The sequence below is a fragment of the Neophocaena asiaeorientalis genome, unplaced genomic scaffold (assembly GCF_003031525.2).
Source record: "Neophocaena asiaeorientalis asiaeorientalis breed wild unplaced genomic scaffold, Neophocaena_asiaeorientalis_V1.1 scaffold437, whole genome shotgun sequence".
Lineage (NCBI taxonomy): Eukaryota > Metazoa > Chordata > Mammalia > Artiodactyla > Phocoenidae > Neophocaena > Neophocaena asiaeorientalis.
In genome coordinates, this window is record NW_020173375.1 from 418,624 (window position 1) to 443,021 (window position 24,398).

The following is a 24,398-nucleotide window of genomic DNA, read 5'->3' on the forward strand; positions in this document are numbered from 1 at the left end:
AGAGTGGCTGGCAAAGGGAAGAGGAGAACAGAATGATAAGTTGAACTGGTGGGGAGACGGCGAGACAGAGAACGTGTGTGGCTCACATCCATTGGGGGATCAGGAACCTTCTCCTTCCCCACAACCACCCTTTCTGCCCACTCAGCCTCCAGGCTCCCTGTGTGGCTCCCAGGCAGCCCTTGGCAGGGGGGCCATCAGAGACCCTCCCATGTGATGCTTCTTCCCCTTACAGGGCACTCGGGCCCCACTGCCCATTTATGCGCTCACCACGCCCGTGAAAACTGAGCTTGTGCTGCCACAGTAGCTCTTCAGTTAAGGGCCTTCGTGTTTGGTATATAAATTCATTTGTATCATTTTTTTAGATTCCACATACAAGCAATATCATAGAAAACAAACTTATGGTTACCAAAGGGGAAAGGGGGAGTATAAATTAGGAGTTTGGGATTAACATATACACAATACTATATATAAAATAGACAACCAACCAGGACCTACTGCATAGCACAGGGAATTATACTCAACATTTTGTAATAACGTATAAGGGAAAAGAATCTGAAAAAGAATAGTTGTATGTATAACTGAATCACTGTGCTGTACAACTGAAACTAACACAACATTGTAAATCAACTATCTTCAATAAAAATTAATTAACTGATTAATTTTTTTTAAAAGAGCCTTCCTTCCCAGAGCCTCCCATCAGAATTACACACCACAGAGTTCCATCTCGCAGCACATTTTATGATTCACAACACATTTTTCTACTGAAGGTCGACTTTGCCCTGTTTACATTTATGGCTTCAGGGCTTAGCCAGTGCTTGGAAGAGAGTGGCTGGTCTGGGAATGTTTGTGAATGAACAAAAAAAATGAACTAAGGAATATGTGCTCTCTCTCTTCCTCCACACTTCTCTCTTCATTCAACAAAATGATCTAATCGGAAGACAGAAAAGTCTGATCCACAGCAATTACTCAGTAAGTGATGGCTCAAGCGTTATTGCTCCGTCCACTATACCTCTACTCACAGCCTTGCTGAGGACCTGGTGTGGGTGCAGGGGGAAGGGAGCTACCTGGGAGGAGGGCCTGGGTCCTCTTCCCAGGGGAGTCCCCTGCTCAATCCAGGAGATCCAACCAATTTGTACATCTAATCGAATTAATTGAGCTTTTAAATCCATCTGATTTGGGTTCAGTAGAGGTTAACAAATTTGTTGATTGATGGCCCCATCCTACACCATCTCTGCTCTGAACCTTTTACTTCTCAATTAGATATCCATGCCTATAGCTCTGGCCTCAGAGTGTGGAAAGAGACCAGATGGGCCCCAGGGTTGGGCCCCGCACTCCCCTGCTCCTGAGGATCAATTACCCGGACGTGCTGCTTTGTGAGCACATCACAGTCTTCACCAGGTTAATGAGGTTGTAGAGACAGCCTTAGATGCGACCCATCATCTCGCAGCAGAATAGCCATCATCTTGGGAATAACAGAACTGCTTGAAGAATTGCCCTGTTCATTTATACGACGGGGAAAATGATATCTGTTTCTAACTTGCAAGCATGGCAAACAAGCTAGTCAGATATTTGGGAGTTTTTCTGGGTTCTCTCCAAACTAAAGCATTATGAAAGTAACCTCAGATATTGACATTATTATTCAAATCAACTTCCTAAAAACTCTAATCTCTCACTTCTTTGGCCATGTCCCTTAGAGGGTGATATTGTAGTTTTCATTAGTCAGTATTTTACTAATCCAGTATTGCCAAGGCTGAATTAGTAAAACTTCCAAATTCTAGAAGTTTAGGAAGGAAATACAATGTTATTGTGTAAATACAGACTAAAGAAGCTAAGACGAGTGGTGCTAGGAATAAGAGGTGTAGGATATGATTTGGGTTTGGGGGCACCTGAGGTCTCGATCCCAGTCACCCCCTCTGGGCCTCAGCTTCTTCATCATGTCATCTCTAGGTTCTCCTTCCTCTGTGATCAGGAGAGTAAATCTTGCTTTGCAAGTGTGTTAGGAAACTGGGAATTTTTTTATCCTTGGTTCAGTTTATTTTCTTAAGTACATTAAGCATTCATCTGAGGTTTGATCACACTATTGTTTGCTCGATAAATCCTTTTCTCATGGAGAAGTATTTCTGGACCTTAACCCAGCCTGACACATCAGACACTATAAAACCCACAGCCCGTGACTGTGAAATGCAAGTATGTACTGATGTTGAAAGCAACAGTCCAGGGTGCTTATCCCTGTCCTATATCTGGCCTCTCATTGATCACATCTCTGTCCAATTCTGAATATTGCCTTACTCCATAGTTATATTGGGTCTCTGCCTTATGGATTAGAGGTAAGATATTGGCTGTATTATGATGTTATGGCCAGATTCCTAGGAACATCGAAATCCTGCCCTGCCTTTTTACCCTACCACAGGATGGAACAGGAATAGTGGTATCTCCTTATTAATAACTAAGTCAACACCAGTACTGCTACATGCAAGTCTCCTGTGTGACGCTTAGTTGAAGAAAGCAGATTTTTGGCTGGAGAAATGGGGAGAGAGAGAGAGGCACCAAGCCCCAAGTTGGGCCTTGGATCCCCTATCCAACCAACAGTTCAGACGCAAAGGGTAGGCTCAAAACGATGGCTGGCTTGCCCAAGGAAGCCCTGCTTCAATCTGAGAAAAGGCTGACTGTGGGCATTGGCTTTTGAAGCACAGTAATCCCACCCACCAGGAAACAGCCCAATCAGATACACCTAACCGACCTATCAGGTTGGCAATTCCTTCTCTTTTATGGGGAAGCTCGTAAAACGATGAGTCAAGGAGCAGAAGGTGGAAGGAGATTAAAGAGTCCCTTCCCGCCACATTCCCTGGTGTTTGTGCTTGAGTGCCCATTTTTCCTAATAGACTTTAACTGGCTTCTACCCCTGAATCTCAGCGCCTCCCATCAGAGCCTCCTTCCTGCTTCCACTTCCCACTAGCCTCTTGGTTGGTGCCCTGGCTGGGTCAACCCCAAACACTACGGTTGTTTTAGCTCTTAATCCACAAGTTTCAAGACACATAACATAAAAGTGAAGATTCCCTGGTGCCTAAGAAAAGGATTTTAAGAGAGGTTTAATAGCTACATATGACTTTGGGAAAATTTAACCACAGGTGAAAATGTGTGTGTGTGTGTGTGTGTGTGTGTGTGTGTGTAAGGAGAGAGAATATTAACTTTTAAAAAATGAGAGTATCACTTGACACAAATAAGAACACTACAGCAACCATGAAAGTTTCATGATTGAGAACAATTCTCATTTGTTTTCAATGCCCCAGGATAAATCAGAACCAATTTATCTACATTCCAGGAGGTCTGAATTTCTTCACCCTCTCTCCTCCTACTTAAAAGATACCCAACCTCAAGCCCATCAAACTCCAGACCATTTGGGTCTTTTAGAGTTATAATTTTGCTTCTTTATGTCTTTATTGCTCCTTTGATAGAGAAATTGAAAAAAAAAGAAAAAGATATGAAGGAGAACAACAAAAAGCTATAATTATGAAGATTCAATTTAATTTTAAAGCTGTGGACAGAAAAGAAGAAGCCAGAAAAGAAGGAACCAAATTAATTTAGCAGGGAAGCATTGCATGAAATATTGTTGAAGTTTAATAACCATGCAAAGACAGATGATATGTGTGGAAAAATTAGTTGTAGGACCTCATAATAGTCTATTAATATTTCCTACAGGCGCAAAACCCTTTCCCAAATAATTGTGACGAAGTAATCTTTTGAAAAAGAGAGAGTTGAAAAAAGAATCTTCAAAAGGAGACAGTGATGAGGAAGGCGCTAGAAGGAGAAGGAGACTCTATGTCAGCCAGGGAATCTGAGGGTGTGTTTGATATAACTCACCGTGGCCAGACAAGAGAGAGAAAGCTCACAGATGATCAGAAGCCATGCAGAGGACATACACACACACGTCTACACTGTAAAGAGCTGGGAAAACAAATAGCATGATTTGTAGACATATCTGTCTCGATGAAAATTACTTAGTATTATTGCCCATGAGGCCAACGCTATTGAGTTCTCCATCATGCAGATGAAAAAACTGAGATGCACAATAATGGAGTGACTGGTTCCAGGGGTCCCCAGGAAATGCAGGTAGAGAGGAAAAAGGGAGGGCCCTGCCTTGGGCAGTGTGATGGACCTGACTGCCTCCCCGTAGCCTAGAGAAATGGAATGGCTTCTGGCTTTGCCTTCCCTGCAGAGGCTGAATCCTGCTTCTGATTTACACAGTCTGAGCTCTCAAGAGCAGAGCACCTGAGTTCCTCTATGCTAATCTAACAGTAAGGGTAGTTGTTCTGTACACCCCAATTCCAGAGATTATTTTTCTAGTGGGGACTCAATAAATACTTGTTGATTGAATTGGGTTCAGTCTGGAGAAGAAGAGGAAAAGAAAAGGGAACTAATATGCGTTAACAACTTGTTATGTTCCAATGCATTCAAATGCATTACTTTCTCTAATCCTCACAACAAACTTGCAAAGCAGTTGATATTATGCCCATTTTTCAGAAGAGGTTTCCAGTTTCTCCTGCAGCTGGGAACTGGCAGAGCAGAACAGTCAAACTGAATATATTGCTTCTACCTAGGTCTTTTCCTATGGAAGGATTGTTAGGTTTGCTCCCATAACCCCTATGCAGAGGTTTCTCCTGCCCTTTGACAACTTGCAGAGGCTACCTCAGTTGCTGGAACCTTGGTCCCAGTTGTTAAAGTTACCTCCATTCAAGGAAATTGCTCGTAATGAAGGACAACATTTTTGCCCTGCTGAGCATGGTCCTGCCTCTGCTGCATAGTTACTGATGACTTGGGTTATCTAGGATAAGGGTCATGATCAATGACAAGCTCAGTTCATGAAAGTCTGCAAGACTTCCATGGCCAACTGAGAACTCACTTCTTCCAGAGTAAGATAATCACGGAGCACCCAGCACATAACCGTGTGAGAGGAAATAGTTGAAAGTCTGGCAGAAAGAATTTTGAAAGACGTAGTGATTGGGGTTGTGTTCCATTAGGTTGTTCCCATCTTTTAGACGAGCACCATCTGGATACGTTAGGGAACAAAGCTATTCCTCCAGGTTCCCATCTGGGGGTAAGGTAATGTTCTATTTTGAGTTAGACATACTGAACCAAAGTATGCATGCATGGCTGGGACAATGGCACACATATCAGCACACTCTTGGGGGGACCATGGTGGCCATGGCTCATCAAATGGACTATGGAGGGTGATCTACAGAATACGGATGTGTTTGATATGATTACAGCCAGCACAAAATGTTACTCCTCACTTCTTTTGCTTTTTGAGATGGGCCACACCAAGCCCACCCTGACCACCTTGAGCTCTTCAGTAAATTATTCTTGGTTCAAAACAGGAATAACAAGAATAATCAGAGTATGATGGTCATTGGGACGAATCCTGGAACAGGACAGGTCTGTACTTGCAGCTCAGGAGTCACCAAAAGCGTCATTTGTGGATCCTCTTCCCATTGCCTAATTCCTCTCTGTTTCACAGAAATATTGAGGGCCTTTCCTGGGAATGTAGAAAGCAAGGTGAGCCCCCATTTCAGAGGTATCCCTACAAGGGATTCACTGTTTCAGGCCATGCAAGGAGAATGAGCCCTCCCAGAAGCCAGTTGAAAGGCCCATGGTGCATGGGGTGCAATAAAACCTAAATCCTAGAAGCTTACCCTAGAAGCTCAAGGATTTTTCCTGAGAAATTTTCTTATATTCCACCTCTTCGTAAAAATTATTGTAGCCACGTTGTATCATTATTAGGAACAGCATATTTGACCATACTTTCAGTTTCATTTACAGAATTCTATAGAATTTATTCATTCCACAAACACTGATTAAGCACCTATATTCTGTGCCTGGTGGAGGTTTGAAAAATGAATAACACACAGTTTCTGGGTTTCAGGATTAGCTACCTGAGGACCTGAGACCATATTCAGAAAAATTAGATGTGAACAAACTAAGGATTTTTCAACGCTAAAATTCTTTTTGACTTTATAATAACGGTGAACAATACACATGTTAACTTAGAAATGGAATAAACTTTCTCTTGCTTTTCCTTATTTTTCATTCATTAGTCAGTTAGAAAATCCACAACCATTTTAAAATTTTTGTAAAATTAGAGGCCATATAGTTTAGGAAACATTTGTATTTTACAGACCCCCCTGACCTAAATCACAGGTACATAGCATGCAAATAGCCCACACCTCACAAATTTCCACAAGCACACAGGCACAAACTCTGCTCATCTTGGCCATTCTGAGGTGCAACCAAGCTGTCATGAACTGATGGCACTGCCTGGTGGTTGGAGCTGGTAACAGTCGCTCTAACACAGTTTAATTCAATCTCTCTTCCCTGCATCCTCCTTACCCAACCCAGAGATTGTGCACATGATGAATCCACTCTTTTCTCTCCCACAATTCCCTTGTTTTTTGTTAGTTCACTAGTTTGTTTGTTCATACCTATCATTATATGTAAAATAGGAAATATTTCCCATACACATACACCAACATCTACTTTAACAACTTTCTTTATTTTGTTCCCCTACTGGGAAAGCCTCCATATTAATTCTCATGATCTTCCTCACTAATTTCCCTTTTAATCTTCTTTGGTCTACATGGGAACCAAAACTCTTCCCCTTATTATAATTGTTAAACATGAGACTGTATCTAGTGATATGTCTGTGTCAAGAGAAAAGAAATCCAGGAGTTACCCACCAGGTATGAATCAAAGCAAGCTCTGTTCCCCATGCACAGGTCTCGCCAGACTTGCCCATTTCCTATCTCAATACTTTTGCTGTTGCTGTTCCTCTGACCAGGAAAGCTCTCCCTCTCCTCTTCATCTCCCTAAACCTTCTGTTTTCCAGCCTGACCTCCTCTTCCAGTCCTGCCTGCTTCAGATCTCCTCCTTCCCTGAAACCCAATGGTTAATCATTGTATTAGCTGGTTAATCATTGCATTTGTCAGGGTTTTCCTAACAAATTATCACAAACTAGGTGGTTTAAAACAACAGAAGTTTGTTTTCTTACAGTTCTGGAGGCCATAAGTCCAAACTCAGGGTATTGGCAGGACATCATCTCTCTCTGAATGCTCTGGAAGGGAATCCTTCCTCGCCTCTTCCAGCTTCTGGGGCCCCTCTGATTCCTTGGCTTGTGGCAGCATAACTCCAGTCTCTGTCTCTGTGATCACATGGCTCCTTTGTGTCCTCTCCTTTCTTCTTCTAAGGATGACAGTCCTTAGATTTAGGGCCATCATAATCTAGTATGATCTCATACATGTGTAAAGACTTTTTTCAAAAGTCTTTCCCAAAGTAACTTCCAAAAAAAGTTACTTTCTCAGGTTCTGGTGAACTTGAATTTTGGGGAGATACTACTCAACCCACTATAATCATATACCATTTAACTTTATTTAAAATTGGTTTGCCTTGTTTTCAAATTAAAATTACCATTTAAGGGATTTTTTTCAACATCTCATAGCAACTAAGGCAGAACACACATTTATTTCAAATTTAATAGAAATGGGATTTTAAAATATTTTCCCACTTTAAAAAAATATTTATTTGGCTGCACTGGGTCTTAGTTGCAGCATGGGGGATCTTTGTTACGGCATGTGGGATCTTTGCTGTGACATGCGAGCTCTTGCTTGCGGCATGTGGGATCTAGTTCCCCAATGAGGGATCGAACCTAGGCACCCTCCACTGGGAGCATGGAGTCTTAACCATTGGACCACCAGGGAAGTCCCCCTCACATTTTATTAAGAAACATGCCGGGTGTTTTAAAAAGCATTTTCTCCATAGAATATTTTAAATTGTTTTCTTATGTCCAAAGAAGTCTGTTTCCTTAAAATTTGCCTTCAATACTGTGTGTTTCACCTCCTGTAACTAGATGTCTCTCCCAATAGGTCTCATACTTTTATACTTTCAGAACTGAAAATGTCTTCCTTGTAGTGAAGAAAATACCTTGAAATACCCTAAGTATGTATGTTCTCCCAGAAGAAGCCAGTCTAAACTAGCCACTGTCACTGAGACCCAGAGACTCACATCTTGGAGAATCACCCATTTTCCATCCCTTGAACTTGTAATACTCCCTTATTTCATTGCTGTGATCCTCACCTCCACCTTATTGATCCTTCTCATCCAATGCTTGATGATGAAGACTAAGGCAATGCCGTGCTCCTTCTCTCTCTGGGACATACTAAGCATTTTTGAACAGGGGCACTAAACTAGAATGACACACCAGCTCTGCCTTTCTAACTCCAAAGTATCCTCCAAGATTCAGCTCAAGTGCTCATCTCTTCCATACAGGCTCCCTGATTCCTATAGATGCAAGTCATCTCCCCCTCCTCTGCATATGGACTTGTGCCTCTAGCATTCAATATACACCCCTCATTGATAGGCCGTTGTGTCCAGATCTGTCTTCCCCACCAGCCTCTCTTCTCTTCACCATGAAGGCAAATGTCATATCTTATGCTCACTTCCTGAACTTGCACAGCTAGTGTTCACTACCTACAGAAAGGCTGTGAGTTGAAGCTTTGTAGTTATTTGAATATCCTTGTATGTAATTCCCCAAGCATGTTAGTAATGGTAACTTTTACTTACAGTTCATAGCCAGCCATGGCTGAGCATGACCCTAAATAGACAATCATTCCTATGCTTTGGAGGCTGTAATAAGCTAATGCAGATAATTATCTCTATGACACACTTGAAAAAGTACAAAAAGAGGAGGAACATCTAAGATGAAGAAACAGTGAATACAAAGACCTAAAAGTGAGAAAAAGACCAATGCAGAGAGATGCTGTCTCAACCTGCGGGTCATCCCTCATCCCCCAGCTGCATTATTCAAATATGGAAGATCTATAAAGTAGACGAGTCCTGTGCTCAAATCACTGCCTGAGCACTTACTACCTGTGTGAACTTGAGCAATTAATAATACCTAACTTCCCTGAGCCTCGATTTCCTCATCTGTAAAGTGAAAATAATAACTGCTTCACCGGGTTATTTTAAGGATTAAATTAAAAGAGATTTTTTTCAGGAATAGCCTTAGAGTTGTAAGGTTTAAGGGTAAGTCAATGATAAAATCTTTAGGTCTTAAACACTCACAAGTTAGAATTATGGAGGCATAACAGCCCATCCAGTAGCCCATTTCACTGATCACATGAGGATGTCACTAAGGTTAACTAACTCACTGGAGGAGTTGAACCATACTGGACACTGCCCTAAGGAACCCACTATCTAGATGGAGAGAAAAGAGTACTCAGTAGTCTCAAGTTAAGTGCCTGGAAGTGTCTATACCTGCCTCCACAGTTTTCTCTCCCCAGAACACAACTTTCCCACTTCTGGGAAATATTCTTCTACTCTAAACTAATATGTGGATCCAAAGGGAGCAACTGTCATTACAGATTCTACCTCTGTGCCAATTAGATTTGTCCCATAACAAAACATCTCAAAAGTTAGTGGCTTAGAGCAACGACCATTAAAGTTTTCATGATTTTGTGCGTTGGCATTTTGGTCTAGGCTCATCTAGATGGTTCGTCTGGTCTCAGCTGGGCACAATGATGGTACTGATGACTCCATAGGCAGCTCTGCTTCTTGAGGTGGGCTGGTTGTCAGTTGAGATACCAGGAATGACTGGGCCACGTGTCTCTCATGATGACTCAGGCTAGCCCAGACTTGTTCACGTGGCAGTGGGAGGTCTCAGAGAGAGAAGTGTGCATGACCTCCTGAGGCCTGGACCTGGAACTGACATAGCATCACTTCTGCTGCATTCTGTTAATACCAAACCAAGGCCCAAGGCCAGCCAACATTCAGTGGGTGGGAAAGTAGACTCCACCCCTTGACAGAAGGAGCTACAAAATCACAGGAAGGAATGAAAGATCACGGCCAGTTCTGCAATCAACCACAGTGTCCCTGGCCAAATTGGGGGGCATGCGCCCATGCTGGGCCCAGCATACTACGTTCCTCTCCCATTCCCAGCCTCATTTTCTTGACCTAGGAATGGACATATGATGACTGCTCTGTTGGGGTCAGAGAGCCCAAGTATCAGTTTGTCTCTTACGGGAAAAATATGAGACTAGAGCTATCAGCCCTGTGTTTACTGCCCCTCAAGCCCACTTTCAAAGTAGAAGAATCTGTCATCAGCTGGAGAGAAGGAACTCAACATTTACAGAGAAGCAAGGGTAAAAACAAAGAGAGTTCTAAGGATAAGGCAATCTTCTGGTTGGATTCCTTGAGACCCAGAGGCCCCTACCTTTTCCACGATTGCCAAGACTTCTGATCAGTTACCTCTCTGAGCCAGGGTAGATTCTGCCATGTATAACCAGGATTGTTCTGCCAGCATGAGGCATGGTATCTCAGAGGAGGTAAAAACCATGTCCAACCGAGGGAAGACCAGGACAGCCATGTGGAAAAGGAGGAGAGTGAGCCAAGAAAGTACGGAATTTGGACAGATGGAGGTATCAGGAAGAAAAGTTCAAGACAAGAAAGAACAAGAACAAATAAATAGAGATTAGTCAATGATAACCATGTCTGAAGCACAGAAACTACTTTTCTGAAGCTTAGGTTTTAGAGGAGGAAGAGAAAAAGATGAGACTGGAAAAGCAGTTGGATCTGATTCTGGAGGGCCTTAATGCCCTCACAAGAAATTTGAGATTTTGAGCAGGGAACGTCATTGTCAAAGAAGATCTTGGGGAATATCAGTCTGGTGACAGTTGGTGTGATGGATTTGAAGGACAAAAGTCTGAGACAAAGAGGCCTTGACCTGGCACTAGGGAAGGGGTGAAGAAGGAGTGGAACAAGGGACAAGCAAGAAGGAAAGAAAAGAAAAGGCCAGGACTTGGAAACAGATGGAACAATTGACCATGGATGATGAGATGAACAGCATCTTGCCAAGGGCCAGAAAGCCAAGCATTTAATTAGACAGGGGACATTTATGATGGCAGGAGAATTTATGGGAGATGCTCAGCAGGAGCCTGGGAAAGATATTGGGGTCAGAGATAGACAGGCGTTTGGGAGTTATCAGTCAGTCAGTTCCCAAATATCAGTGGAGGACCTTCTATGTGTTCCACTGTGGAGGGTGCCAGGAACCCCAATGCCCATAAATGTCTCACAGACTCAGATTCTGGTGAAGACTATTGGAGCCCTGGGAGCAAAACTGGTCTATGAGGAAGTTATCTCTTCTATCCTCACAAGCATGGCATGAAATATGGGAAGAGGGTGGTTTTACAGTAAATCCCCTACATACGAACGAGTTCCGATCCAAGAAGACTTTCGTAAGTCCAATTTGTTCGTTAAGTCCAACAAAGTTAGCCTAGGTACCCAACTAGCACAATCAGCTATATATCAATAGCTCTGTACTGTAATAGGTTTGTAATACTTTTCACGCAAATAATACATAAAAAACAAACACAAAAAAATAAACATTTTTAATCTTACGGTACAGTACCTTGAAAAGTACAGTAGAACGGTACAACAGCTGGCATCCAGGGGCTGGCATCGAGTGAACAGGCAGGAAGAGTTACTGACTGGAGGAGGGAGAGGAGGTGGGAGATGGTAGAGCTGAAGGATCATCAGCCATTGGAGACGGAGAGTGAGCTGCAATTTCACTCACACCTGATGCAGATGGCACAGGTTCTGGTTCCTTGCACATTCGCATTTTGGAAAGCTCGCAACTTGGAGGTTCCTATGGAGGGGACTTACTGTATTTCTACATAAATGACTGAGAAAGAGAGCTAGGGCATAACCAGCCTTCAAGTAGCCCCCTGCCCACAAACCCAGGCCCTTCCCACTGGTTAATGCCCTCTCTCTCGCCTGCATCTCCCTTTTCTTTTGCTTCTACCTCGCAATTAATTTGCGGCTGCTGTTTTCCACATAATCAGAGAAAATGCAACATTTGTATTCGTCAACCCAGGAGCCATATTCAAATCACTGTCAGAAGACAGTCACAAAAATCGTTAATACCTCTGACCAGACCAATGGTAGCAGTGTGAAGGATATCCTTCGGTGGAAATGGGAGAACATGATTCACTAAGGTTTAGAACCGAGCACTGCCTCTTAACAAGATTTATGTCAGCACTCCCAACCCAGGGATGGAGCAGATCCCTAGAGCAACTGGACGCCAACTGGGAGCCATCTGCCTGGGAGAGACTAGGAGGCAGATGGGGGTACCGCAGCCACATGGGGCCAGACAGAAATGGAATTCTTGGCTTTAATGTCCCTTTTGCTTGCTTATTTTCATCTTTATAGAACAGCCCCTTCCCTGTCCTTCCCAATTCCCCATTTTCTTTTCTTTTTTCCTTTCTTTAAATGCAGTCTAATCCTGAGTATGAACTGATGTAGTTTCTGCGTTAGGAGGGAAAAAAATCTCTCTCTTTTTCTGTCTTTTTTTTCCTTCTTCTTCCCCTGGCCCAGTTCATTATTTTTCTTTCTTGTCACTCAGTGTGATAGGTTGAACAGAAGTGCACAGATGAGCACTGAAAACGGTGTCACAAGGCCTTAATCTAGTCTTTAATGCCTGACTTCAGAGATGTCATTTATCTTCTAACTGCAGCAGGCATCCACCAACTTTATCTCTAATAATATATTGATGGATTAAAAGGGTCGGGCAGGAGACCGGGCTGGAAAAATTGCTTATTGACATCAAAATACAGTGCCCTCAACCTGATAAACATGGAGGGCTCGTGTATCTCCCAGAATAGTTGGCGTAGCTATATTTTTTTCTCTAACATGTTTCCCCCAGGTTCATGGGGTGGTCCAGTAAAATAAACAAATACTAACATTATTTCTGTGCTGACATGGCCAGGGAACACATGAGATATTTTAGGAACACATTTTTAATGTCAGATTTATAAATAGACCTCCCTTATTTATGACACGTTATAGCATATACTATGACAACTGGAAACAGGCACCTATAGTCTTGGCAGCATTCAAATATTCTTCGTGCAGTTTGCTGGGGCCAAAGCTCCCGTTAGCACCTGATTATGCTTTTGGACGGCTGGGAATGCAAGGCTATTTCAGCAGAGAGATGAGGCCAGTAATCTCAGAATGTAAATGAAGACAGCCTTTGGAAAGGTTTCCTTTGTTTATTGTTCCCTTCATTTCATTGTTTGGTTGGCAGGGCATGTTTCAAATCATGGTCCCCTTTCCCTGCATAGCCTGTGTCTACACAAGTCAGTTTTAGAATAAACCACAAAATAATTGTAGCCTTCAAACTCCTACTCAGTAGTAGTTCCCAAACGGACTCTTCAAAATTACCTGTTGTTGTACTGAATTTTGTCTAATTGTTTTTTGACCTTAGAAATTAATTTGCATGTAAAGATACTCCCCTGGGGAATTCTTGATTTTTAATTTTATAAGCAGCAATGTTGTTGGCTTTCACCTGATTTTCAAATGAAATGGACTTCTTTGGCTCAACTTCCTTTGTTTGGAAAGCAAGCTCTAAAAATACCTTCCCAACACTGTGTTAAGAGTAGGGAGGTGACCATATTTTAGTATTTTTTTTTATTATTTCATATTATTTCTTCTGAGTACAGAGGTAATGTCATAAATGTTGTCTGGCAGACTTGCTTTTATAGGGATTTGCAGAAATGACACATTATTGCAGCATTTTGTAAATTTTGCAGGATATGTCTTTACATTGCTCTCTTGCTGGTGACAACAGTGCTATATTCAGGACTGTATGAGCCAGGGTCCTGAACGTCAGTGTCCAGAACCTAGAGGTGCCTATGGAGGAAATTCTCCATGGTCAGCTCCTGAAGGTCCATGCAGACCTGCAGCCGAGCTGACTGCTGTCTACTCGCTACCTTGGATAAGTACTCAGTACTTATCCAAGGTACTGAGACTCTCTTGCAGCAATCTCCCCACCTATTAATATAGAGATGATAATTGTATCTATTTCACGGAGCAGTGAGAGTATTCAATGTGTTCATATATATAAAGTGGTTACAATAATACATGGCGAATGCTTAGTAAATCTTACCTATGACTATTATCATCATCTTTAAAATTATTGGGTTTACAATGATATCTCATTCCAAAAGAAGGATGACTTGAGATATGGCCAGGAAAGGAGGGTGTCCACTAAGAGAAAACATGATGGAATGAGAAAGAAAGGAAACTTCTGAGGCCAAGGAGGATGCCAGAATGAAACAACACAAAGGTTGGCAAAAATCCTAACAGAGTCTTCAGTTATAGGGTGGCAAAGTTCTGATCAACAGATGAGAAGAAAAGAAGATAAGCTAAAATGTACATTTTCAAAACTAGGCATCAGGTTTCCTGACCCCTTCCTATAAGATTTCCCAGCCAAATTGGGGAATATAGGGGAATAGAAGAGTTGTTGCATAAAACCCTGCTACTGAAATGAGGGTTTAAAGACCCTCATTTGACAGATCCTGGAACAAGTTGAGAAAAACAAATTGAATTTGGAAAGTAGAATGGAGCCCATCCCAGAATGACCTGTCAATCCTCCTTGAATGCTTTGGAATGGACCCTGTATTCAAGAAACATCCTCTGTATTAGGAGAGCTACAATTAGCAAAGGTAGGTTGGCTACATGGACAGAATTCAAAATGCAGAATATAAAAAAGCTAAGAATCCAAAACTAATCACTTAAAGGCTCCTCTACGCGGAAACATTCAAAGGAAGATTAAGGATCAATGTGACTGAAGTACAAAAGCTGAACTGGGAGTGAAAATAAAAATAGACGCAATTTACAGGGCACTGACCATACACCAGGACTGAGTCCACGTCTTTCTTACTTTAAAGCCATGCTCTAAATTTCCAACATTTCCATTCTAAACCGTATTCAGGCTCCAACTGCAGGAAGCAAAGGGAAAACAGCAGGATTCCCAAGTTTCTGAGCTAGAAGGTTTTACCAGCAAGGGGGGAGGGAACTCAGAGTTTCATGTGCCTCCTATTTAGCCTTTTATATATTATACATTTCCACCCAGGAAGACGACCCTGGGAAGATGGTACCCAACCTTAAAATCTATCTAGAGATTTACTCCTTCCTCCTGTGTCTTCAATTGCTCTGGGGATAAAGAAATCATCAATTCTTTGTGCTGTCATCAAATGGGATCAGCCTAAGGTAAGACAATAAATAGAGGGCCCATGACCTAGAAACCCTGTTAAAATATGAAAGGGTCCATCCAACCCCATGACTCACTGTTTTCACAGAAGACACCCTTCTTGCAACTGCTGTTTAAATGCTTATTTTCAATATTTTTAAAATTCAGCAATTACACTTTTGTCCAAAAATGTAACTTGCATGACTTGCTCTCCAGCTGGTGAAAATAAAACAGAAAAGCAAAGAGAAGAGAAATAAAAGTCCAAGCTCATTCCAAGGTGGGCTTTCTTCTCATGGTCCAAAGAGAAGCCACCATGTGAGTTGATAGACCAGGCACCAAGTGTTTCCATGCATCGATTTTCGTGTTTAATCTTCACCACAACTCTGTAAAATAGGGATTATTACAAGGAAACTAAAGCTCAGAAAGGGTGAATAACTTGCCCAAGGTCATACAACAAGTAAACAGCAAGATTCAAACTCAAGCTTCTCTGATTGTCAAGTCCAACATTTCTTTTCTTTTTTTTTTTAACATCTTTATTGGAGTATAATTGCTTTACAATGGTGTGTTAGTTTCTGCTTTATAACAAAGTGGATCAGTTATACATATACATATGTTCCCATATCTCTTCCCTCTTGCATCTCCCTCCCTCCCACCTCCCTATCCCACCCCTGTAGGTGGTCACAAAGCATCAAGCTGATCTCCCTGTGCTATGTGGCTGCCAACATTTCTAACCACTTCCTGGGCAACATGGTGTTGCAATGGCTGGTGATATGCATCTGTACTTTGAGATGTAATAAGACCATAAGAAGGGAGAGCACATCATCTTGCCTAACAAGCTCTGTTTATAGCATGAAGCACAAAGAATATGGGGGTAACATGAAGGTTCAAGGGTATCTCTTTGGCTTTTCCCATGACTTCTATTAAAACTCAGTTCTTATCATCTCTTTCTTGAATATATAATATCTCTTTCTTTTAAATTCATGTATACTGGCTGGGAGCCCCTGATGATGCTAAAATTTTATTTTGATATCCAGATGGTCCCATCACCATTTTCAGATGCTTCCAAGGACTGAGCTCTCCCCGTAACCAGAGGTGTCACTTTCTTTTGCGGGCTCAGCAGTGTCACTGATGATAGCTCAATTATCAGAGGGTATAAATCACTCTGGAAAAATCGATCCCTTCCTACCTGATTGCACAAGTGGTCCCTTCATTGGAGCGCAAATCACATGTGAGGGCTGGTCATGAGGAGCATTAAGACAGTGGCTGCAGCTGCAAGGGAGGGCTCAGTCAGTGCAGAAAGAGAGGGTGGTGATAGAGCACCTGGATACAGGGGAGAAAACTGGATACAGCAGAGAAAGCTGGCCACGAATGCTGGATGAACTAGGGCAGGCTCGTGTTAGTGTGAAGAATGAAGGACCACATCAAACACCAGAGAGCTGTATGTCAAAATACAGCCTAATGAGGCTAGTATTGAGAAGGCCAGTGTTGAGATTAATAGGGCCAAGAAAATGAATAAAAAATAGTGAAGTCCAGCAAATAGCAATAAATGTACTCACCCAGAGCAAAAAAAAGTAAAGGGTTCTACTCAAAAGCAGTAACATTAAAACTACTGATCAAAGGGGGAAAAAAAGATTCTGGAAAGAGACAGAAAGGCAAAGCTCAGCTGGAGCTCTGCAGAACACCCTCTGGGGTTCCTTACCTTCCGTAGAAGAGCAGCTGGTGATGACTCAACATCTATCAACACTCATCTGAGCTTCTGTTCTGGGAGGTCTATCCTACAGCCTCTTGCCACTGCCATCTCCTCACTCAGTGACCTTCCCTCCCTCTCAGGTGGCATCTGGAAAAATACTCAATCAAGACTGCCTTTCACAGGGTCTATCTGATCCTGTGAATTTGACCCACCAAAGAGCAGAAAGGGTTCCTGCCTCCTCCTTGGAGGTCCCATGCTGCTCCACCCTGCCATCTTTCCCATGTTCTCTTCTCCTGATGCTCAGGTAGGCACAGAGGCACATCAACAAGTCTGCTATTCACCTGGGGAATGAGATGTCAGTGTTGCTTAGTGCCTCACCTGGTTTTGAGGTACAGGGAAGCACCCTCTACTAGACTGATGACTCATGGTTCCCATGATTTCCTTCTCTCCTTCATGTTCTGATTGTATAGCTAAGCTCCTGGGTGTTTCTGGAGATAGTAGAGCCAGTTAGGCTAACCAGAGCCCCAGATGCAGGGAGGCCCTCCTTAGAATGTGTAGTACTTGATGCCTTCTTCTCCTCAGTTTTACATAATTATAAGATTAAATTAAAGGAAGAAATAAAGCAATTTCCAAGAATCAAAATTTCCTGGCACAATGACTCCAAGGAGTTATTCCAAATAACTTTACAACATCATAATTTGACTAAAAGGATATAACATAAGAACAACAACAACAAAAACTAGGAAAAACATATATGGTTTTTAGTAAACAAATTGCTGGTAGTAATGCTAATATTGCTAATATGAGACAGTTTTGTAGTATTACGGGACAAATAAAATGAGTAATTATGCCAGCATTGTTCAAAACTGAGGTGTTCAGCATTGCTTACAGGAAACACAAATGCAAGATGACTGAAGTAAAACCACTATAGGCCTGAAGTTCTAAATTTGAATAGGAAGGATGCATATGAACTTATGGTACATTCTATCTTTAAGAGAAATATGTCTATTCTAACTCTAGCATTGAAAAGGCCTCAAAATCATGATCAACTCTGTAGCAATGAACACCACTAGCACCTAGATTATGGTTTCTAAAAGTCATTTCCCACTGAAAGGAATCAAGTCTTCTCAGGGAAATGGTTGATTCCAGGTCTGGAGCAGGAAATGGACAAGAGGAGCTTAAAACATTTTGTCAAACCAGACAGCAAGGAAAGTATCAGAATTTATTAGGACTATGGCAAAGGGTCTCAGGAGCCAAACTGAAGAGATTACTGCTGTCCAAAATTGGAAGAATAACTCTAATAGAGACAATGTAGCAAATATGTTTATTCATATTTCATTTATATTTATAATAAAGCTAAAAACCAAAACCACACAATTCAACAAATTTCTGTGGAGGATGCTAGGGAGGAAACTGGTTACATTTAAAACTGTAAATAGGGACTTCCCTGGTAGTGCAGTGGTTAAGAATCCGCCTGCCAATGCAGGGGACACGGGTTTGAGCTCTGGTCCGGGAGGATCCCACATGCCGAGGAGCAACTAAGCCCATGCGTCACAACTACTGAGGCTGCGCTCTAGAGCCCGTGAGCCACAACTACTGAGCCCGTGTGCCACAGCTACTGAAGCCCACATGCCTAGAGCCCGTGCTCTGCAACAAGAGAAGCCACCACAATGAGAAGCCCCTGCACCACAATGAAAAGTAGTCCCTGCTCCCCACAACTAGAGAAAGCCCATGGGCAGCAATGAAGACCCAATGCAGCCATAAATAAATAAATTTATTTTTTTTAAACCTGTAAATAAATTTTTAATAAAAGCAAACATTTAACCTAATTTGCTACATAACCTGTACCTCAGGGTAACAAAATATTTGAAGGGAAGTTTCTTTTCATAGACATTCTAGCTAAAAAACAAAGAAGAAAAGATAGAATTAAACTGTCACACTTTTGTGACATGAAATGATGGCTCAAGTATGTGATCATCAATGCCATGAACCAGAAATTATGAAGAAAGAACATACCACCACCTACAAAGTAGTTTTGCCAAAAATAAATAAATAACAAAAATTTTTAAAGGAACATGAATTTGAGTAACAGGAAAATTAGAGATTAGAGGATAGGAAACTCTATGGGACAAATGACCCCTTTCTTTAACGTAAAAGAAAAATATATCTTTGTTCTATCATAAATAAAAAACAATTTTTTTAAGTTTTAGGAGGTAGAAAAACAGGCATTACTTCACTTCTACATGTTTTGGTACTTCTTTGTGTTTTGGTTCCATGTTTGAGTGCTTAAGTTATCAGAGGTTGGGAATCAAAGTAAAAGAAAATAGCAACTATTTCTATTTGTTAATGATAATTTCACTTGCGATAGTGAGAGAGACGTGCATTCATCAGATTGAATGCATGTTATGCACCAGGCACCAGGCTTACTGACATGGTGATACAGAGATGAAAGCCAGTCCCCTTCTCCAGGGGCTCACAGTGCAGGTGGGGAGATGGGCAAGGATCCCACAAGCACAGACCAATGCAGGGGACACGGGTTTGAGCTCTGGTCCGGGAGGATCCCACATGCCGAGGAGCAACTAAGCCCATGCGTCACAACTACTGAGGCTGCGCTCTAGAGCCCGTGAGCCACAACTACTGAGCCCGTGTGCCACAGCTACTGAAGCCCACATGCCTAGAGCCCGTGCTCTGCAACAAGAGAAGCCACCACAATGAGAAGCCCCTGCACCACAATGAAAAGTAGTCCCTGCTCCCCACAACTAGAGAAAGCCCATGGGCAGCAATGAAGACCCAATGCAGCCATAAATAAATAAATTTATTTTTTTTAAACCTGTAAATAAATTTTTAATAAAAGCAAACATTTAACCTAATTTGCTACATAACCTGTACCTCAGGGTAACAAAATATTTGAAGGGAAGTTTCTTTTCATAGACATTCTAGCTAAAAAACAAAGAAGAAAAGATAGAATTAAACTGTCACACTTTTGTGACATGAAATGATGGCTCAAGTATGTGATCATCAATGCCATGAACCAGAAATTATGAAGAAAGAACATACCACCACCTACAAAGTAGTTTTGCCAAAAATAAATAAATAACAAAAATTTTTAAAGGAACATGAATTTGAGTAACAGGAAAATTAGAGATTAGAGGATAGGAAACTCTATGGGACAAATGACCCCTTTCTTTAACGTAAAAGAAAAATATATCTTTGTTCTATCATAAATAAAAAACAATTTTTTTAAGTTTTAGGAGGTAGAAAAACAGGCATTACTTCACTTCTACATGTTTTGGTACTTCTTTGTGTTTTGGTTCCATGTTTGAGTGCTTAAGTTATCAGAGGTTGGGAATCAAAGTAAAAGAAAATAGCAACTATTTCTATTTGTTAATGATAATTTCACTTGCGATAGTGAGAGAGACGTGCATTCATCAGATTGAATGCATGTTATGCACCAGGCACCAGGCTTACTGACATGGTGATACAGAGATGAAAGCCAGTCCCCTTCTCCAGGGGCTCACAGTGCAGGTGGGGAGATGGGCAAGGATCCCACAAGCACAGCACAGCAAGGGTTCCTACAGTGCTTTGCACAGGCCACTGGAGGTACAAGAGCTGATTTTTGGCAACACAGAGATAATTACTTTTTATTATAAATATTCATTAACACCTTCAACCTTTTATTTAAGGTGTATATTTATGCACTTTTTTTTTTTTTTTGGCGGTACGTGGGCCTCTCACTATTGTGGCCTGTCACTTTTGTGGCCTCTCCCATTGCAGAGCACAGGCTCCGGACGCGCAGACTCAGCGGCCATGGCTCATGGGCCCAGCCGCTCTGCCGCATGTGGGATCTTCCCAGACCAGGGCACGAACCCGCGTCCCCTGCATCTGCAGGCAGACTCTCAACCACTGCGCCACCAGGGAAGCCCTATGCACTTATTTTAATATGTGAAAAAAATATAACTAGCTAAGAAAAATTTTAAGTTTAAAACAAAAGTGAGCTATTTAAAGAAAAATAGTAGTAGAGGTGGTAGGCAGACAGGGCAGAAAAAAAAATTGTGATGGTACTACTCAAATCACTGAGGTTTGGGAAATAATGCAGATCAGTGTGGGTAAATCAAAAAGGAAGCCATTTCACAAAGGTTGGAATCCTCATTGTATGTTCTCTGGCCTGAAATAAGTTGCCATGAAAGAGGTATGTATGTACTTCTAGGAGAGCACAGGGAGGCGAAGGGCACTATCGTGGCCTGGGGGATTCAGAGGGTTTTCCAGAGAAAGCAGACTTAAGAATGAGGAGGAGTTGTGCTGAAAAACAGTACATTTATTAGGACCCCTCATATGTCGAATTATGGAATCTTAGGCTTGGATGGAACCTTAGGAATCATCTGTATATTGCTTGTAATTAACTTTAAAATACTCCCTTATAGATAGTGTGACATATATGTGTGCATTTATTTATTTATTTTTATTCTTTTCCATTGTGGTTTATTATGGGATATTGAATATAGTTCCCTGTGCTAGACAATAGTACCTTGTTTATCCATTCTATATATGGTGGTTTGCATCTGCTAGTCACAAACTGCCAATCCCTATCCGTCCCCTTGGCAACCACAAGTCTGTTCTCTATATCTGTGAGTCTATTTCGTAGATAAGTTCATTTGTGTCATATTTTAGATTCCACATATAAGTGATATCATATGGTATTTGTCTTTCTCTTTCTGACTTCACTTACTGTGATAGTCTCTAGGTCCATCCATGTAGCTGCAAATGGCATTATTTCATTCTTTTTTATGGTTGAGTAATATTCCATTGTATATATATATACCACATCTCTTTTATCCATTCATCTGTTGAAGGACATTTAGGTTGTTTCCATGTCTTGGCTATTGTAAGTAGTGCTGCTATGAACATAGGGGTGCATGTATCTTTTTGATTTATAGTTTTGTCTAGATATATGCCCAGAAGTGGGATTGCTGGATCATATGGCAACTTTTAGTTTTTTGAGGAACCACCATAATGTTTTCCACAATGGCTGTATCAATTTACATTCCCACCATAGTTTAGGAGGGTTCCCTTTTTCCACACTTTCTCCAGCATTTGTTATTTGCAGTCTTTTTAATGATGGTCATTCTGACCAGTGTGAGGTGGTACCTCCTTGTTGTTTTGATTTGCATTCTCTAATAATTAGTGATGTTGAGCATCTTTTCATGTGCCTATTGGCCTTCTGTATGTCTTCTTCAGAGAAATGTCTATTTAGGCCTTCTGCCCATTTTTTGATTGGGTTGTTTGTTCTTTTGTTATTGAGTTGTATGAGCTGTTTGTATATTTTGGAGATTAAGCCCTTGTTGGTCACGTCATTTGCAAATAGTTTCTCCCAGCCATAGGTTGTCTTTTTGTTTTGTTTATGGTTTCCTTTGCTGTGCAAAAAGCTTATAAGTTTGATTAGGTCCCATGTATTAGTTTTAACCCACACCCTAGGGTAGTGAGTTTATGACTGAAAGTGGCCTAAAAAAATTTGATGAAGACCTCAAAGAGATTTTGTTTTTATATGAGTTATATCTATTGATATTTACCATGTTAGAAATAAAAACTGAGAAATGTTTTTAAATACTTATTAATTTATTAAAATAATAATAAGCCTGTTATAGCATAACATAAGCAACATACTTATTTTAAAATATTTAGAAAAGAGAAAAAATTTATAAGGGAATAAAGAGAACCTATAGATCAAGAGACTTAAAAAGTAAATTTTACCTCAAAAAATAAAAAGTCATCATAAGAAAGAAAATCTAAAAACAAATCAGCCAATAACAATACATGAACCTTATTTAGAGTCAATACAAACACTATTAAAAATTATATGACGATCAGAGAAATGTGATCACTGTCTATATATTTGATATCAAATTATTTTTAAATGTTTAGATGGATTTGTGGTTTTGTACCTATGTTCAAAATGAGTTTATATTTCTTAGAGATACATAATGAAACAGAACAAGTGAAATAATACGATGGGATTTGTTTCAAAAATATCTGGTTAAGAGTGGAAGCAGAGGTGACACTATATATTAATAATAGATGGTGAGTAAATCAGGTTCAGTATTCTATTCTCTCTATATTTGTAGTTGTTTAAAATTTTAATAATAAAAAGTTTTTTCTAATTTAATGTAGATAATCTGATACCTGAAGTCTAGCCAAGAGCAGACTTCACTTCCTTGTCACTTCCTATCAAATGAGGAAATGTCTACACCACTTGCTTTGATAAGCCAATACATTGTTCTGGGGGATGAATGATCTAGAACCATGAGCAGTTTGGGGGAAATGGCCAAAAAGGAACACTCAGAGGTCAAGAAAGCCTAAGTAATCACTTACTATACTATATCCCTTTCTATTAATCTAGTATATACTCTCTCCTGCAAGAAAAACAATTATTTCATATTTTTTATTACTTTTCTCAGTTAGTCACGTAACACTGAAAACTTTATCAAGAAAGGCATTTGGGGACTTCCCTGGTGGTGCAGTTGTTGAGAGTCCGCCTGCCAATGCAGGCGACACGGGTTCGTGCCCCTGTCCAGGAGGATCCCACATGCCGCGAAGCAGCTGGGCCCGTGAGCCATGGCCGCTGAGCCTGCGCGTCCGGAGACTGTGCTCCGCAACGGGAGAGGTCACAACAGTGAGAGGCCCGCGTACCGAAAGAAAAAAAAAAAGAAAGGCAATTGGAAGTCACTAGCACAACCAAAGAGGAAGTTAAGCATTGTGGATAGGAACTGGGGCTTTCTCATCAGACTAGCAGGGTTTGTATTTCATCTTACTAGTGTAATTCATCTACTAGTATCTACTTTATAAGACTGGGGGATTATAATTTGTATACCTTATAATTATCTACCTTATAACTTGGGGGATTAAATGAGTTAATACCTGTGAAGCACTTAGAAAATGATACCTGGCACATAGCACGCACTCTAAACAGAATTTTTTAGTACATAGAACACCCACATGACTGGTTTGGGTGTAAATAATGGAATATTTTTGTATTCTAAACAAGTGGTTATTAACTGTGGGAGATTTTGCCCCCAGGGGACATTTGGCAACATCAGATCGTATTTTTTTACTGTTACGCCTGAGGGGAGTGGTGCTGCTGTCATCTAGGGGAAAGAGCCCAGGGATGCCAGTAAACATCCTACAATGCACAGGACAGCCTCCCACAGCAATTATGCAGCCCTAAATGTCAGTTGTACCAAGGCTGAGATATCCCTTTCTATGCCCTCAGGGAAACATGTTCTGCACGAATAAGTAAATGCCTTTTCATGTCAGTTTTACGTTAATTGTTTTGATTATTTCTCTGTCACTGGAAGTACAAATCAAGCATCCTAACAGGTCCATTTTACATAAACACTGGAACATATAGTAAATATCTTATCCATATTAGCATATTTTATTTTTCAAAACAATAAAAATGTGGTACAGTAGAGTATTTAAGGAGATGAGTTCCACAGTCTATTTGGATTCAATTAAAATACACTGTATCCCAGCCCTGCTGTTTACTAGCTATACAACCTTAAATTAGTTACCTAGCTGATACTTGGGCCTCTATTTATTAAACATGATGAAATAATAGTTCCTAACTTATAGTATTATTAT